The sequence below is a fragment of the Mandrillus leucophaeus genome, unplaced genomic scaffold, assembly GCF_000951045.1.
Source record: "Mandrillus leucophaeus isolate KB7577 unplaced genomic scaffold, Mleu.le_1.0 Scaffold96, whole genome shotgun sequence".
Taxonomy (NCBI): Eukaryota; Metazoa; Chordata; class Mammalia; order Primates; family Cercopithecidae; genus Mandrillus; species Mandrillus leucophaeus.
The window spans coordinates 5,319,812-5,337,755 of record NW_012110474.1 but is presented as its reverse complement, the minus strand read 5'-3'; the positions used below and the strand labels follow the sequence as shown (position 1 = coordinate 5,337,755).

Here is a 17,944-nt window from a genome sequence, read left to right as displayed (position 1 = left end):
CCCCCAACAAGCCAGCCTTTGGTAAGCTTGGTACCTGCTGATGAACTCTGAGATCCCAATGGTGTGAGTCTGACTGTGGAAAGAAAAAGGGACTAAAGAGAAATTCAACAAACTCACAAGGACAAAGAGGCTTGTTGGCACTTTACATATACAGTGTATACATGTGTACATATATATACAAATATTTGTATCTTCTGGAGGTGTTCAGGATGTGGAGCTTCCTATTCTGTGAAAAACCAAGAAAAAGATACGATTGTATACTCAAATTGTACATCACATTTGTCAAACGAATACATTCCAATACTGCTTAATTATAGCACTTTATTTTTAGCTGCTGAACTGCCAGAACAGTGTTGCCATTTTCAAGGGCAGGGAAAAGGGAGTAAAAGGTGTATTTTTGTTGTATGTGATAGAATATTTTGCTGCACATGCATCAAAAAATTATAACATATTTTGTACACGAATAAACCCATTACAAGAATGTAATTTGGGGTATGTGACTGACTATAGAATTACTATTAGAAAGTTGAATTATAAGTGTGTAAGTGTCTTTATTTCCTTTCTTTCTTGTTTGCTTGCTTTCTTGCTTTCTCTTGCTTGCTTTCTTTCTCTTTTGTTTGTTCCAGATAGTCTCACTCTGTCGCCCAGGCCTGAATGCAGTGACCCAGCTCAGTGCAACCTTGAACTCCTGGGCCCAAGAAATCCTGCCTTAGCCTTCCTAGTAGCTGGGACTACAGGCATGCCACAGCATGCAGCTTACTTTATTTATTGTCTTAAGTTTTTAAAATTTCAATAGATTTGAGGGTACACGTGGTTTTTGGTTACATAGATGAGTTCTTTAGTAGTGAATTCTGAGATTTTTGTGCACCTGTCACCTGAGCAGTGTACACTGTACCTGATATGTAATCTTTTATCCCTCACCTCCCTCCCAACTTCTCCCCACTCCAAGTCCCCACAGTCCATTATATCACTCTGTGTGGTTTTGGGTCCTCACAGCTTAGCTCCCACTTCTAAGGGAGATCATATGGTATTTGATTTTTCATTCTTGAGTTACTTCACTTAGAATAATGGCCTCCAGCTCCATCCAGGTTGCTGCAAAAGACATTATTTCACTGCTTTTTATGACTGAGTAGTATTCCATAGTATATTCATATATATATAGTATCTTCTTTATCCAACCATTGGTTGAAGGGCACATAGGTTGGTTCCATATCCTTGCAATCGCAAGTTTATTATGTAGCATTATTCTCCTGAGAAAACCTTAATATAAAAAAGCATATGCATTTGCACATTGTTCATAAACTTTCACTGAAATACCAAATTTATATCATTGTGATTGGGGAGGGAGGGTGCAGGAAGGGAGTAATATATTCATGTAACAGTATCCACAGGACAACAAAGGGTTACTGGTGTTATCTGTGCAAGTTAATCTACTCCCTCAGTTACTGGGTTTCAAAAACAAGTATCTGAGGATGTCTTCCTCTCATTCCCTGTGCACTTGTGAATCCTGAAACCACAACTTTCAGTTGTAATTTTTCCCATATGGCAAGAATTTTAAATGTTTAAAATTCATGTTGACTTAATACATTGTTGCTGGCCAGATCTTATAGTAAAATGCACAGGCTGGTAAAATGAATAACTTCTTCCAAGACAGAATTCCAATATATATATCTCCAATCTCATGAGGTACACAAAAGTATATCCAGTGTCCTCTCTTGAGGTACTCTCGTCTTCAAAAGAGGGCACTAAAATCCTTAAGCACTAAACATTCCCATTCCACTGATAGGTGTGAGTCATGATGATTCCCCTCCTTCCCTTCTTATAGAATGATGTGAGGATAAATCGGAGAACACATGAGGGCATGCTCTGAACCCTCTGTGAATTAATATGCACAGCAGCACAAGTCGTTACTACTCTTAGGCCTTAGGAAAATACACACGAGAAAATTTATTGAGTTCCCACTATCCTACTACAATTGAGTTATTGGACACAGTTCCAGGGATTGGAATATGGAAGTGAAAAAAAAGAAAAAAAAGACAAGAAGTCTCAAACTCCATAGTGCTACCTTCTAGTGGGGAAGATGGCCTACAATCAAACAAACAAATATATAATGTCACGTTAGGATAAATGCTAACAAAGAAAATAAAGGAGGGTGAGGGATAGGGTGCTCCACTTAGGGTGGCCAGGGAAGATCTCTCTGAGGAGATAACATCTAGGAGGAAAACTCAGTGAAGGGAGAGTGAGATGCATGAGCATGCAAGGGAAGAGCTTTCCAGACAGAGGAAGCAGCAAGTGTGAAGGCTTCCAGGTGGGGGCATGGCCGTCAAGTTCAAGGAACAGCAAGGAGGTCAACGAGGCCAGACAGACTGAGCAAGAGGAAGAGAGGCATGCTGTTAACTTGGAGGACCTGGGATATGATTATCTCAAACTTCACAAGCCACTATAGGGACTTGGGCTTTGACCCTGAGTGACATGATATGATGTTTATTTTTTAAAAAATCACTCTAGCTATCCCGTTGAAAACAGTCTCTAGGAGGGTCAGAGTGACAGCAGGAGATAAGGGTTTATAAACATAATCCCCATGAGAAATGACAGTGGCTTGGAGCACAATGGCAGTGGGGGAGATGGTGAGAGTAGTAGGTTCTAGAAACGTGTTGAAGGATAGATGGGAGGTGGGGCATGAAAGAAAAATGTTCAGAATTCATCAAATGAGGGAATGCAGGGGTCTTTAGTGAGCAAGGAAAAACTGAGGATTTGGGGGAGTACATTGGGAAGTGTGATGATTAATTTTATGTGTCAATTTGGCCAGACAATAGGGTGCCCAGATATTTGGTCAAACACATTTTGATCATTTGAAGGCCTGAATAGAACAAAAATATGGGCCTCCCCTAAGCAAGAAAGAAGTCTTCAGTGGGTTTCCCTTGGATTCCACTTGCAACATTGGCTTTTCCTGGTTCTATGGAAGATGGTCTTGAGACTGGAACTACAGTGTCAACTTCCCTGGGTCTTCAGCCTCCTGGCCCACCTTGCAGATTTTGGACCTGTCAGCCTCCATAATCATTGAACTATTCCTTAGAATAAATGTCTTCATGTGCACATATGTGCACACACACACACACACACACATGCACATCCGATGGGTAGGATATATCTATGTACATATACACCCTATTGGTCCTGTTTCTCTGAAGAAAGCTGACTAATACAGGAAGGGTGGCAAATTTAAAAAGTTAGTTTTAAATACCTAGAGAGTGCTCACGTGTGAAGTTAATTCATTTATTTATTTCACAAACACTTCTATAGCACTTACTATGTGACAGACACTGCTCTAAACCCTTTACAAATATTAGCTTATTTAATCACCATCTTTATTTAATTCCAAACTGGTTACGTCTCAGCAGGAGGCAAATGGCACACTCAAATGAGGTGACTGAGGAGAGTTTAATGAGGAGACTATTTATAAAAGTGTGAGCATAGTTAAGGGAAATCAACAAGGAATGGTGAAACGCCCCCAGAGCTGGCACCAGCAGGGCTGTGAGAAGGGGGAAGAAGAGAGAGTAATTACTGGAACCAGGAGAGAGGGCTTTAGGTCTTGGCTGTCCAGCAGGAGCTATGGCCTTCAACAGAGGAAGGCAGCAACAACCAACCTAGGGCTTGATAGGGAGAGATCTGGGAGAATAAATTACTTTCTTCCCTCCGTCCCACCTCTTGATGGAGGCTTCCATTAACTAAACTCAGTCAGAAGCCAGACAGCAAGACAACTCTTTGGTGAAGGCCACACAGATCAGCTTCTCTGGGCACTGAGCAGACAGAGAAGGGTGAGAAGTAGACCTGCTAGTGCAAACAGAATATCCAGCACAAACGCTGTGAGCTCAGTACTCTTGTTGCTCCACTTTTTAGCTGAGGAAATGGAGGCACAGAGAGGTTAGCTATGCATATCTGGAATTCAGGACAAAGGTCTAAGCAGGACAAATGAATTAGGGACTTATCAACATACAGGTAGTATATAAAGCCATGGGTCTAGAAGGGGTCACTTCACGAGTACTCGTAGGCAGAAAAGAGAAGAGGGCCAAGGACTGAGCCCCAGGAAATGGAAGCATTTAGAAATCAAGAAGAAATTGAGGATCAAGCAAGGGAGAAAGAAAAGTGATCAGTGAGGTGGGAGGAAACCAAGAGCACAGTGACCCAAAAAATAAAGAAAAAAGTGTGTAGTGAAGAAGTAGTCAACTGGCTCAAATGCAGCTGAGAGAGTAAGTAAAATGAGAACTTTAAAAAATGGCTAAAGATGATGTCATGTGAATGTCTTTGGTGAACTTCACAAGAAAAGCTTCAGGAGAGAGAGGAAAAAAAAGCCTGACTGTAGAAGCACAAGAGAAAATGTATGAGCAATCTAGTCTCCAGCAACTCACAGCAGAACTGTGACCTTTTCAACGCTATAAAACACACTACGTTTTATAGACATAGAGTTTTACACTGTCTATAAATTCAAATCAGGGAAGATCAGCATTATTGCCAACTCATCAAATTAAAATTTTCTAAAGTATTAACCATCATGGACTCTTCAGCATCAGCAGACACTGGTTCAGGTCCTATTATCATCTGGAAAGCATTCAAGTGAACTAAAATGTAAAAGCTCTTGCTGTCAACTTTCCCATATGTGATGGGGAAAACAGTATAATTTCAGAAGCAGAACAAAGAAGTCAATATTATTTTATCTTTTATACTCACGGAGAAAAAATTTCCTGCAATCATCACATTAAGAAAGTTCAACACTAGAATAATAAGACATAAACCATGGATCTGTCTTCAGTGCACTTATTAATACTCAATACCAGCCCCGGTCCTAATCAAAATGTTTGAGAGAGCCAAGTATAAGAAGATACTAAACAATCAAGTTGTTACTAATGCCAACTTACACAGTTGACCAGGCTGTGTAATATCAGCAGGCTTAATATTAACCAACCTAGGAATATGAAAATATAAAACTGTGAGAATATCTTGAAACATTTCCACAGAAGAAAGTCACATATTCATTTGACCTATCAAAAATATTAATTAAGAATTACCTACTGCAAGATCCTATGCTAGTTGCTAGAAACATAGTCTTTTTAAAAAATTCTTTAAATTTCTTTATTTTTAATTTTTTTGTGGGTACATAGTAAGTATATATATTCAAACATACAGTCTTGGAGAAAGGCAAGACTCACTCAAACAGCTAACTACCTACCCACTTTGTTGTCTAATGGGCATCCTAAATTTAACACATTTAAAACTGGACTACTGATCTTCACCCCCAAACCTGATCTTTATCCCTTATGTGTAAGTTAACAAAAATGTCATCTTTCTAGGTGTTCCGGTCAGAAATCTCAGACTCACACTTTCCCTTCTATTTCTCTCATACCTCACAATCAATGTGTCAGCCTGTTGTCTTTACCTTCAAAGAATATCCGGAATCCAGACACTTCTCACCATCCACACCACTCTCATCATCTCTTGCCTGAATTACTATAGCAGCCTCCTGTCTTGTCTCCCACTTTCAGTTTTTGTGCCTATCAGCCCACTGTCTACACAGTGTCTCACCCACACAAACAGTTGCTCCTTGACTACTCTTCAGATCTAGGCATAAACCCACCAGGAGTTCTTTATTTTATTTTTTATTTTATTTTATTTTAGTTAATTAATTAAAAAAATTTTTTGAGACAGAATCTCTCTCTGTCACCCAGGCTGGAGTGAAATGCCATGTAAGGCAACAGATACAACTCTGAGAAGAGTACTAATGAAAAGTATGACAACAAAAGTATGCACAGAATAGGAAAGGATCCAATAGGAATGTCAGGAAAATGTGCAGGTCTCCACTTGGGAGGAAACACCAAGCTGAGTCTAGAAGAACAAAAGAAATTTTCAAGGCAAAGGCATTGAAGGGGGTGGTGTTCTAGGCCAAGAGGGTAACATGAAGCACAAAAGCATAGGCCACTCAGAGAAATGCAGGCCATTCAGCATGGCTGGAGTGAATAAGATACAGAGACCAGGGAGTAGGTGGCAGGAGATGAATCTGGAGAGATAGAAGGAACCAGAGCACAAAGAGCTACACTGACAATGGATGTCGAGGGAAAAGAATGGAACCCAAAGACCATTTGGGAGGCTGGTTGCAGCCTCTTAATGCAAGTAAGAGGTGATAACAGTGTGAGTTAAGCAGGGCAGAGGGCTGGGGAGGAGATGAACTCAAGAGATCTCAAAGAAGTAGAGTGTCTCAGACTCCGAGAGTGATTGTAGGGGCTGAAGAGCAGTTTAGAAGTCAAGAGTGTTAAACTGGGTGAATTCACTGAAATGGAAGCATAGAGGGAGAGGAAGATTTGAGTAAGAGAAAAATGAGTTAAGCTTTCTAGGTATTGAATTTCAGGATCTGTGAGATATCAAGTGGCCCTGTGGCTTTGGAGCTCAATGTTATTTTATCTTTTATACTTTGAAGCTCACAAGGATGCTTGGAATGGAGACATAATTTCTGTAGTCATTGACCTTACAGTGGAAGTGAAGCTATGGGAGGAAATGGGAAGAGGCCAAGGTCACAGTCTGGGACCAGTAACATATGGAAGTAGAATGAAGAAAAGAAAAAGGGAAAAGGAGACCTAGAAGTGGCATCCAGCAAGAGCTTGAGAAGCTGAGAGGATGTGATTAAGTGTGTAAAGGCTGACAAGACATCAAGTAAGATAGGTATTGGCAAGGGTTCAATTTAGGAACATGGTGGTCATTGGTGACTTCAGAGAGAGTAGCTTCCATGGAGAGTAGGATGAAAACTAGATTGAGTGAATTGAGGAGAAAATGGGAATTTTCATGTTTTTCAAAAAATTTAGCTTTAGATGGAAGGAGAGAGAGAGTATCTAGAGGGAAATACAAGGTCACAAGATAATCTTTCTCACTTTTAGACTGAGGGGAAAGCACCACATAACTGGAAACACTGAAAACAGGAGAGGGGAAAGATGGCTGACAGAGCCAGGTGTGACAGGAGGAGGATGGGGTCCAGGACACAGTGTCAGAGTAAAGAGGAGGAGTATATACAGGAGGAGGTGGGGACACAGTTCCCCTGCTCTGACAGGAGGCAAGGTGGGAATAATTGGTACTGATAGATCTAAGTTTATGGGAGGTGGGAGGAAGTTCACAGAGTTCCTACCTGACAACCTGGATTTATCTGAAGGAGGAGTGTCAGTTAAGAGACTGTTACAAGAAGTATCGAGAACCTGAGCTGATGACATTGGGAACAAAGCTGCGCACTTGAGACACTGTAATCATTTAACCAAAGGTAAAGTTCAGACCATATAAGCCCTGCAAGAATGTAGAGCAATTAGAATTCTCATAGACTAATGGTGAAAAAGTAAAATGGTACAAACCCTTTGGAAAATCTTTAGGTGGTTTCTCAAAAGTTAAACAAAGTCCTAACATGTGACTCAACCACTCCACTAGTAAGTATTTACGCAAGAGAAACAAAAGAATATGTCTATATAAAGGCTTGCACATGAATGTTTATAGTAGCTTTATTTTGAATAGCCAAAAACTAGAAACAATTCAAATATCTATCAACAGTGAATGAGTATACAAATGGTGGTACATCCATATGATAGAATGCTACCCTGAAATTAAAAGCAATGAACTATTGGTACATGCAACACCGTAGATATGTCTTCAAATAATTATGCTGAGTGAAAGAAGGCAAACCAAAAAAAAGAGCAAATAGAGCAATATTCTGTTTACACAAAATCCTTTAAAGTGTATAGTGATAGAGAAGATCAATGGTTGGGATTGGGGGTGTAGGAATGGGAGAGAGAGGAAGGGATTGAAAAGGAACACAATGAAAGTTTTGGAGAGATATGTTCCATCAATACCTAGTTTATTGAGAGTTTTTAACATGAAGGGATGTTGAATTTTATCGAAGGCCTTTTCTGCATCTGTTGAGATAATCGTGTGTTTTTTGTCTTTGGTTCTGTTTGTGTGATGGATTATGTTTATTGATTTGTGTATGTTGAACCAGCCTTGCTCCCAAGGATGAAGCCAACTTGATCATCGTGGGTAAGTTTTTTGATGTGCTGCAGAATTTGGTTTGCCAGTATTTTACTGAGGATTTTTGCATCAATGTTTGTCAGGGATATCGGCCTGAAGTTTTCTTTTTGTTGTTGTTGTGTCTCTTCCAGGTTTAGGTATCAGGATGATGCTGGCTTTACAAAATGAGTTAGGGAGGAGCCCCTCCTTTTCACTTGTTTGGAATAGTTTCAGAAGGAATAATATCAGCTCCTCTTTGTTTTTCTAGTAGAATTCAGCTGTGAATTCATCTGGTCCTGGGCTTTTTTTGGTTGGTAGGCTATCAATTACTGCCTCAATTTCAGAGCTTGTTATTGGTCTATTCAGGGATTCATCTTCTTCCTGGTTTAGTCTTGGTAGGTTTTATGCATCCAGGAATTTATCCATTTCTTCTAGATTTTCTAGTTTATTTGCACAGCTATTTATTACAAACCCACAGCTAATATCATATTGAATGGGCAAAAGCTGGAAGTATTCCCTTTGAAAACCTGTACAAGACAAGGATGCCCTCTCTCACCACTCCTATTCAAAATAGTATTGGAAGTTCTGGCCAGGGTAATCAGGCAATAGAAAGAAATAAAGGATATTCAAATAGGAAGAGAGGAAGTCAGATTGTCTCTGTTTGCAGGTGACATGATTTTATATTTAGAAAACCCCGTCATCTCAGCCCCAAAACTTCCGGAACTGATAAGCAACTTCAGCAAAATCTCAGGATACAAAATCAATGTGCAAAAATCACAAGCATTCCTTTATATCAATAATAGGCAAGCAGAGAGCCAAATCATTAGCGAACTCCCATTTACAATCACTACCAAGAGAATAAAATACCTAGGAACACAGCTAACAAGAGATGTGAAGGATCTCTTCGAGGAGAACTACAAACCACTGATGAAGGAAATAAGAGAGGACACAAACAAATGGAAAAACATTCCATTATCATGGATAGGAAGAATCAATATCATGAAAATAACCATATTGCCCAAAGTAATTTACAGATTCAATATATTCCCATCAAATTACCATTGACATTCTTCACAGAATGAGAAAAAAACATTTTAAATTTCATATGGAATCAAAGAAGACCATGTGTAGCCAAGACAATCCTAAGCAAGAAGAATAAAGCTGGAGGCATTATGCTACCTGACTTCAAACTATACTACAAGGCTACAGTAACCAAAACAGCATGGTACTGGTACCAAAACAGACATATAGACCAATGGAGCAGAATAGAGACCTTAGAAATAACATCACACATCTACAACCATCTGATCTTCAACAAACCTGATAAAAACAAGCAATGGGGAAAGGATCGCCTATTCAGTAAATGGTGCTGGAAAAACTGGCTAGCCATATGCAGAAAACTGAAACTGGACCCCTTCCTTATACCTTATACAAAAATTAACTCAAGATGGATTAAATACTTAAATGTAAAACCCAAAACCATAAAAACCCTAGAAGAAAACCTAGGAAATACCATTCAGGACATAGGCATGGGCAAAGACTTCATGACTTAAATGCCAAAAGCAATTGCAACCAAAGCTAAAATTGACAAATGGAATCTAAACTAAAGAGCTTCTGCACAGCAAAAGAAACTATCAGAATGAACAGGCAACATACAGAATGGGAGAAAATTTCTGCAATCTACCCGTCTGACAAAAGTCTAATTTCCAGAATTTACAAGGAACTTAAATGTATTTACAAGAAAAAAAAACCCCATCAAAAAGTGGGCAAAGGATATGAACAGATACTTCTCAAAAGAAGACACTTACACAGCCAACAAATACATGAAATAAAACTCAACATCACTAATCATCAGAGAAACGCAAATCAAAACCACAATGAGATACTATCTCATGCCAGTCAGAATGGTGATTATCAAAAAGTCAAGAAACAATAAATGTTGGTGAGGATGTGGAGAAATAGGAACGTTTTTATACTGTTGGTGGGAATGTAAATTAGTTCAACCATTGTGGAAGATAGTATGGTGATTCCTCAAGGATCTAGAACCAGAAATACCATTTGATCCAGGAATCCCATTACTGGGTATATACCCAAAGGAATATAAATAAATCTACTAAAAAGATACACACACATGTATGTTTATTACTGCACTATTTACAATAGCAAAGACTTGGAAGCAACCCATCAGAGATAGGCTGGATAAAGAAAATGTGGCACATATACACCATAGAATACTATGCATCCATAAAAATGAATGAGATCATGTCCTTTGCAGGGACATGGATGAAGCTGGAAGCCATCATCCTTAGCAAACTAACACAGGAACAGAAAACCAAACACTGCATATTCTCACTTATAAGTGGGAGTTGAACATTGAGAACACATTGACACAGAGAAGAGAACAGCACACACCAAGGTCTGTTGGGGGTTGAGAGGAGGGAACTTAGAGGATGGGTCAATAGGTGCAGCAAACCACCATGGCACACGTATACTCATGTAGCAAACCTGCATGTTCTACACATGTATCCCACTTTATTTTAGAAGAAACAAAGAAAGAAAAAGGAACATTTGGGGTGATGAATATGTTTCTTATCTTAACTGTGATGATGGTTTCACCAGCACATAGATATGTCAAAAGTCATCAAATTACACACTTTAAAGATGTACTATTCACTGTATCAATTATACCTCAATAAGCTTGTAATAAATAAAGGTCAGAAAAAGAGCTATAGTACAATAGCAGATAATTTAAAATAATACCACATGAAAATAAAATGCCATGTCCCAATATATAATACCACATGAAAATAAAATGCCAAGTCCCAAGGTGATTTATTAGTCAGAATAGGCTAAGTTGTGCTGCAGTAACAAATAACCCCCAAGTCACAGTGGATTGACACAACAAAGATTTCTCATTTGTGCAATGTTACCTGCAGTGTCGGGAAACTTCACAATGTAACGCTTCTCTATGCGGCAATATAGCCATTCATCTTCTGGCTCTACCCCCTCAACTTGAGGCCTTCTCTGTAATTACTGAGGCAGAGAATAGAGTACTGGAGGGTCTCATGCAAGCAATGAAATGTTTTAGCCCATAAGTGACCGCTCCATTTACAGTCCATAAGTGACTCTTCCACTCACAGACCTAGTCATATGACCTGACCTAACCAACAAGGGTATTATTCCTGAGTGCTCAGAAACAAAGGGGAATCAGAAATGAATACATTTGAGAAGATTTTACCATTCATGGCTTCAAGAACAAATACCTCATCTTTGCCATCCCAAAATGAACATCAGGTTTCAGAGAGAGAAGAGATTTGCAAGGTTCCTATCCAAATTTTCAAATATTATTTAAGACTAGACAGAAGTTTATGGTTCTTTAATAAAACTTATGTAATAAGGATGTTGGGTTTAGTTAGCTGAATACAGTATAAATAAGGAAAATCTTAAGGTAAACATAAAGAAAGGGCTGTTCCAGAGATGAGTCTGATTTTCTAGCCTCAGCCAGTCTTTGCCCCCGGTCTCACAGCAAGGGAGAATTGTGAAGGTTTAGCATAAACCCTTCTTCACTGTGACAGTAAGCTGTGACACCGGCACATAACCCAAATGCAGAGCATTCTTGGAAGCTGGGCTAGGCCATATAAACTGTCCTTTTCTCTTAACCCAAGAAGGGCTAATGAACCTCAGTCCAAAGCATGACTTGCTTTGCCCAATTTAAGCCCTCAATACTCAAACCCATGTCTCAGATCTTGCCACTAATCATTACAAACAAACCAAAGCAAATTTAAACCTCCATACCTGGGAAGGGGAGAGAGAGAGATGGGCAGAGATAGAAAGAGAGAGAGAGAGAGAAAGAGAGAGAGAGAGACCCAGTGGCTAGTTAGACTGGAACTGGCCAACCCAGAGGAGGATACAAAGAGGAACTAGCTAGGCTCCAGACAAGAAGCAGTGCATGTCCCTTCCACTCCAGCCAGGAAGAAGGGAGTAAGCAGTTGGCTACTTGCCAGATGAACAAACTGGAGTAGTACTCTTGTCATTTAGGGGTATAGAGAACAGGAAGATGGGGAGAGAGAAAGAACAGCACTTTACAATATACCAGGGTTGTTGTAAGATTTAAATGAGTTAATAAATTAAGTGAGAATAGTGCCTGGTACAGGTGCCTTAGTTACTATCATTACTCTCATTGCTATTACTATTAAGCACTCTTCATGAATGCTGAATTTCATAGTCTAGATTTTATAGCTTTAAGTGTGTTTTGCTTTTCAAGTTTTCTTCTATTGCACTCATAAAATATTTCTCATATGTTACCTGTTTTCAGTAATCTGCAAATCTTGAAAATTGCCATTTTGATATCTTTAGCTTCTGCTTTGAAAATAACTATTACTGACACATAGTTAAGATTTATCTCCAAAACAGCAATTCAAGTTAATAGTATGTCCATTTTTTCCAATAGACTAAAGTGGAGATCTATGTGTTTGTTATAAAATATTGGTCTTCAGTTTTCTAATAGAATGTTGATATTCAAGAGCACCTGAGCAGAATAACATTAACACTGATTATACCATCTTGGCTTCCCCGAAACCAGTTTCTTCATACAGAAAAGCTAACCAAAAAGAAAACCAACCAGCAAACAGACACATTGTCTCTGTCTCTGTCTTTCTCTGTCTCTCTCTCTCTCTAACTCACACAGACACAGGCAGACTCACATGCACGCACACACAGAAACACACACACATTACGTACCTGGGAGTCCCTGTGACCTACCAGGGCTCACTCACTGGGAGGATAGAATACGCACCCAGTAGTAGTTTGCATTTAAGGATGGTCTGCAAAACTGAATTATTCCCTAACAAAGTATAAGAAAGGAATTTATTAGAATAAACTCCAGAGGTATTTTCTTAGCCCATTTTGTGTTGCTATAACAAAATACCTAAGACTGGGTAATTTATAAAGAAAAGATATTTATTTAGCTCACAGTTCTTTAGACTGGAAAGTTTGACGTTGAGCAGCTACATCTGGCAGCCTCTGGTGAGGGCCCTGTACTATATCAAAACTTGGTGGAGAAGTGGCAAGACAAAACATGAAAGGCAACCTCACTTTATAAGAACCTGCTCTCTCAGAAACTAATCCATTCCCACAAAAACTAACCCAGTCTTGGAAGAAAGACATTAATCCATATTAATGACCTAATCACCTTTTAAAGGCACCACCTCCCAGCACCAGCACCCTGGGGACCAAGATTCAACACGAGTTTTGGTGGAGATTAACCAAATTCAAACCATAGCACATATTCATAAACTGCAAGACCAACATTTCCAGCTAGAGTAGTGGCTAGATGAACACAGACATGAATACAAGAGAAAAAAGGACCTACAGTCACTAAGATTTCTGAGTACAGTCACCTATCAAGCGCTGCACATTGGGTGGGAGGAAAAGGCTCTATGTATTACAGGCTGTCTGAGTATGCAGGAGAGAACTGTGTGCCACAGACCTCCTTTGTGTCTCAGCTTAAATGGTAGCGTAACCAAACCCTACAACGATTACAGTGCCTTGCAGTAGGGTGTTACCGTACTATTGAAATAAGCCTTGTATTAAAAGAATAATTTCCCCTAGATTTTAAAAATTACTATTATTAGGGAAAACACACAGTAAATGAGCATGAGACAGCACTGTTACTTTTACTGGAAGGGTGTTAAATTTGTGTTTTGCAAATATTATACACAGGACAAATATGAAAACTATGGCAGAAGGTAAAGACAGCTAAATAATAATTTGAGAACATTTTGGTAAATCACATTTCTACTATTGTGTATGACCATCCACTTTTATTACTGAAATGTCTGACAGCTGATAACATCAATTTTTGTTGCTGAGGCATTTAATTACTATGTGACAGGTGTCACTGAATGGGCTGGTACTAAACCAGCAGAACTTTCCATGCCACGCAAAGTGCATGTGAAAGCCAGTCTGCCTGGGACTTGCAGCTTGAACTTAACTCCAGGATCCTGTGACTATTTGTGACCTTCTTCCTCTCCACATAGGGCCACCTTCTCTATCCAGGGAGCCAACTGTGTTTGCTGGGGGTTTTGGTTGTAGCATCAGAGGGAATCAGGCTGGCAGGGACCTTAGAAGCCATCTTTTGCAACTCCCTTGGCTTTCCATGATATCAGGTCTCAGAGAAAGAGGCCACTTATTCAAGATTGCACAGCTAGCAAATAGGGAAGACAGATTTGGAATTCAGTTTACCAGGGCGTCTTACCACATAAGGTGTTCAGCATTCTGTCAGCCACACAGTCCCAGGTGTGTTCTTGCCTGTCCTTATAGCCCATCTCTGCCCTTCCCTCTGCTCTCAGACATGTCCCTTCCTTACGTCCTAGGAACACAGCTGGGCCAGCACTCCACCACCAACCCTAGTGCCCAGGCTGAGCTCCAAGCATTATTAGGGGTGGTGATGCAAGCCTGACCTTTGGCAAAGAGGGTGCTAATGGAGCTGCTTTCAGAGCCTGACACTCTGTCTTCTGGACATAAGGCCCAGAGGGGATGGTCCCACAGCTCCAGAGTTCTTGCCCTTTGATGTGATGAGGGGAAGGGAGTATGAACCCCATGCTCTGCTTATCATTCTCTCAGGGCTCAAAATGTGGCTGTCTTTCCTCTTTCTTTCAGAGCTTCACAAGACAAAATGATACTACCAAGGAGGCAGAGTCTGGTGGCAGCTTCCAGGTCTATTGTTGTAGACAACTGTCTTTGGCTAAGCATTCAGGGAGCTGGTAGACAAGTTGAGCCATCATCTCTAATACCAGAGTCAAACTCTCCTGAGCTCTGTAATTTAGTCCAGGACCTCTCTCATGTCTTGTTCAGTGCATTCAGCACCATCTTCCACAACAAAATCACGCTGTTGACCATCCTAAGGTCTTTAGGTAAAGCTTTTAGCCCAGGGAGTCAAAAGAGTTTTCTACCTCCTCCATCTCATCCATTTACGTTTAATATAGATCAATGAGTTAAAAGTTTTAAAACTATTTTATTAAAAAATTAGAAGAAAATACAAGTGAGTATCTACATCTCAAATCTCTGGGATAAGGAAGACTTTCTAAAAGCAATGGGCAAAATTACAAAGGTACATAAGAAATTAAAGCATGTGTGCCAAAACAAGCCCTGCCAGAAACAAAACTAAAAGACAAAGAACACAGCAGAGGAATTATTTAAAATATACATGATGTACCACTCAGCCATAAAAAGGAATGAATTAATGGCATTCGTAGCAACCTGGATGGAATTGGAGACCATTATTCTAAGTGAAGTAACTCAGGAATGGGAAACCAAACATCATATGTTCTCAGTCATAAGTGGGAGCTAAGCAATGAGGATGCAAAGGCATAAGAAAGACACTTTGGGGACACAGAGGGGAAGGGTGGGAAGGGGGTGAGGGATATAAGACCATAAACTGGGTTCAGCATATACTGCTCGGGAGATGGGTGCACCAAAATCTCATGAATCACCACTAAAGAACTTACTCATGTAACCAAACACCAACTGTTCCCCAAAATCCTATGGAAATAAAAAGTTTAAAAAAATTAAAATAGGCCAGGTACAGTGGTTCACACCTGTAATTCCAGCACTTTGGGAGGCCAAGGTGGGTGGATCGCTGAGGTCAGGAGTTCAAGACCAGCCTGGCTAACATGGCAAAATGCTGTCTTTACTAAAAATACAAAAATTAGCTGGTTGTGGTGGTGTGCACCTGTAATCCCAGCTACTCAGGAGGCTGAGGCAGGAGAATCACTTGAACCCGGGAGGCAGAGGTTTCAGTGAGCTGAGATCACTCCATTGCACTCCAGCCTGGGCTGACAGAGCAAGACTCCATCTAAAAAAAATTAAAATAAATATATAAATAAAATATGTATGACAAAGGGTTTACTCCCTTACATCTGAAGAATTTTTACAAATCAAGAAAATGTTAATGAATCTCAACAGGAAAATTGACAAAAAGATAAAAGGTGTTTCCTGAAGGAAAATGAATGACTCTTGGATTGTATTGCCAAAGAAATATGACTTAAAATGAGATGCCATTTCTTATCTAGCAAGTCAGGTAATTTTAAAAATGAAAGTATAAAATATTGACAAAGCAAAAATCATAAAGTCTGTTGGGCTTTAAATATGTGTAGAACTAAAACAAAACAATAGTAATTTTTTTTGTCTAAGAGTAGAAATGTGTGAATCAGGAAAAAACCGTATGGTGGAAAAGTTAACAAAGCCTTTGCAGTGTCTGGGAAATTGTGACAGTACTGTATTAGTTTCCTAGGTTCCATCACAAATTATCACAAACTGCATAGCTTAAAACAACAGAAACTTATTCTCTCACAGTCCAGGAGGACAGCAATCTGAAAACAAGTTTTCAGTAGGACTGTGCTCTCTCTGAAGGCTCTACGACTGAATCTGTCCTTTCCCCTTCCAGTTTTGGGTGGCTCCAGACATTCCTTGGCCCATGGCTTCATGACTCCAATCTCTGTTTCTTTCTTCACATGGCCGCCTTCTCTCTGTCTTCTCTTCTTTCTCTTATAAGGATGTCTATCATTGGATTTAGGACCCACCAAGATAATCCAGGATGGTCTTGTCTCAAGATTCTTAATTACATATCCAAAGAGCCTTTTCCTAAATAAGATCACATTCACACATATGTTTTTTTCAGCTTTTATTGTTGTTCTGTGTGGGAGAAACAGTTTATTACAGGCCAGCCCATCATAGTCAGATATCCCTAATATGTTTTTAATGGGTATCATTCTATTTGAATGTGTTTCTGCAGAATGTATGGTTTCTATCCATGTATTTTATATTTACATTAACGGCTTTGTGTTGTGTGAGATCACATTGAATTCCTTACCTTTTTCTCTCAGCACCATGCCTTTAAGCTATGTCTGTAGCAATGTGACTATCTAAATTATGCTTCTCACTGTTGAATCTCACCATGTGTTTTTACCACATTCTGGTCTCCCCGTAAAGAAGCCCAGATGACTCTCAACTTCCTAACACCACAAACAATATCAGAATGAACATTCCCAGGTATTTTTGAACTATATATACCTAGGAGCAGAATTACTAGGTCATTTGACCCAGAATTTCTCAGTCAAATAATGATGACATTTGACTAAGTAGTATTAAATAGCTTTCCCAAATAGCTTTATCTCTACCTCAATTTTCCAGTGTTGCAGAAGAGTATTTGGAATTTTCTGTATAGCAGAATAGATACAGTAGTGATGCTAATCATTGTGGTCTCATCCCCCACACCCGCTTCCTGTTCTGGAATCCTTAGTTTTACCACATTAACTGGTTCCCACAAGCCACGGCTAATTGACAAAGCCAGGATCTAGTCATGCTGAGCCACTTAGATTCTTTCTACCAAGAACTTGGGATAAGAACACTAAAAAACCCAGTTAGAAAATAGTGGACACAAGGGGGAATCAGTCAAGAGAGAGAGATTCAGGGAATGGAGGCTGGCACATACACATGGCTTCATTAGAGATGGAGGGAGCTGTTTATCTCTGTAACTCTCTGGACCTGGTCATCATGGATGTGGCTGAATTTTGGTTTCTATTTTGATGTCTATCAGGATAGTTGTTTGTTGAATCCTTACAAAAAGCCTTGACTTCACCTATACTAGCTCAAATCAGCTAAGTTTCTAGCAACCAAATAGCTCCTAAGAAAATACGTAAAGTTGGGCTCAGTGGCATGTGCCTCTAGTCCCAGTTACTCAGGAAGCTGAGGCAGGAAGATCACTTGAGCCCAGGAGTCTGGAAATACAATGCACTGTGATTGTGCCTATGAGTAGCCACTGTGCTCCAGCCTAGGCAACACTGTGGGACTCCATTTCAGAAGGAGAGAGGGAGGGAAAGAAGGAAGGAGGGAGGGAGGGAAGGAGGGAGGG

At 39.8% G+C, this 17,944-nt stretch overlaps 1 protein-coding gene across 1 annotated transcript in view; it reads left to right on the top strand.

Annotated features, from left to right (window-relative positions):
* Positions 1–17,944, top strand: part of GPR6 (G protein-coupled receptor 6) — a 93,112-nt gene that overhangs the window by 7,252 nt on the left and 67,916 nt on the right. The gene's annotated exons all lie outside the window — the stretch shown is intronic.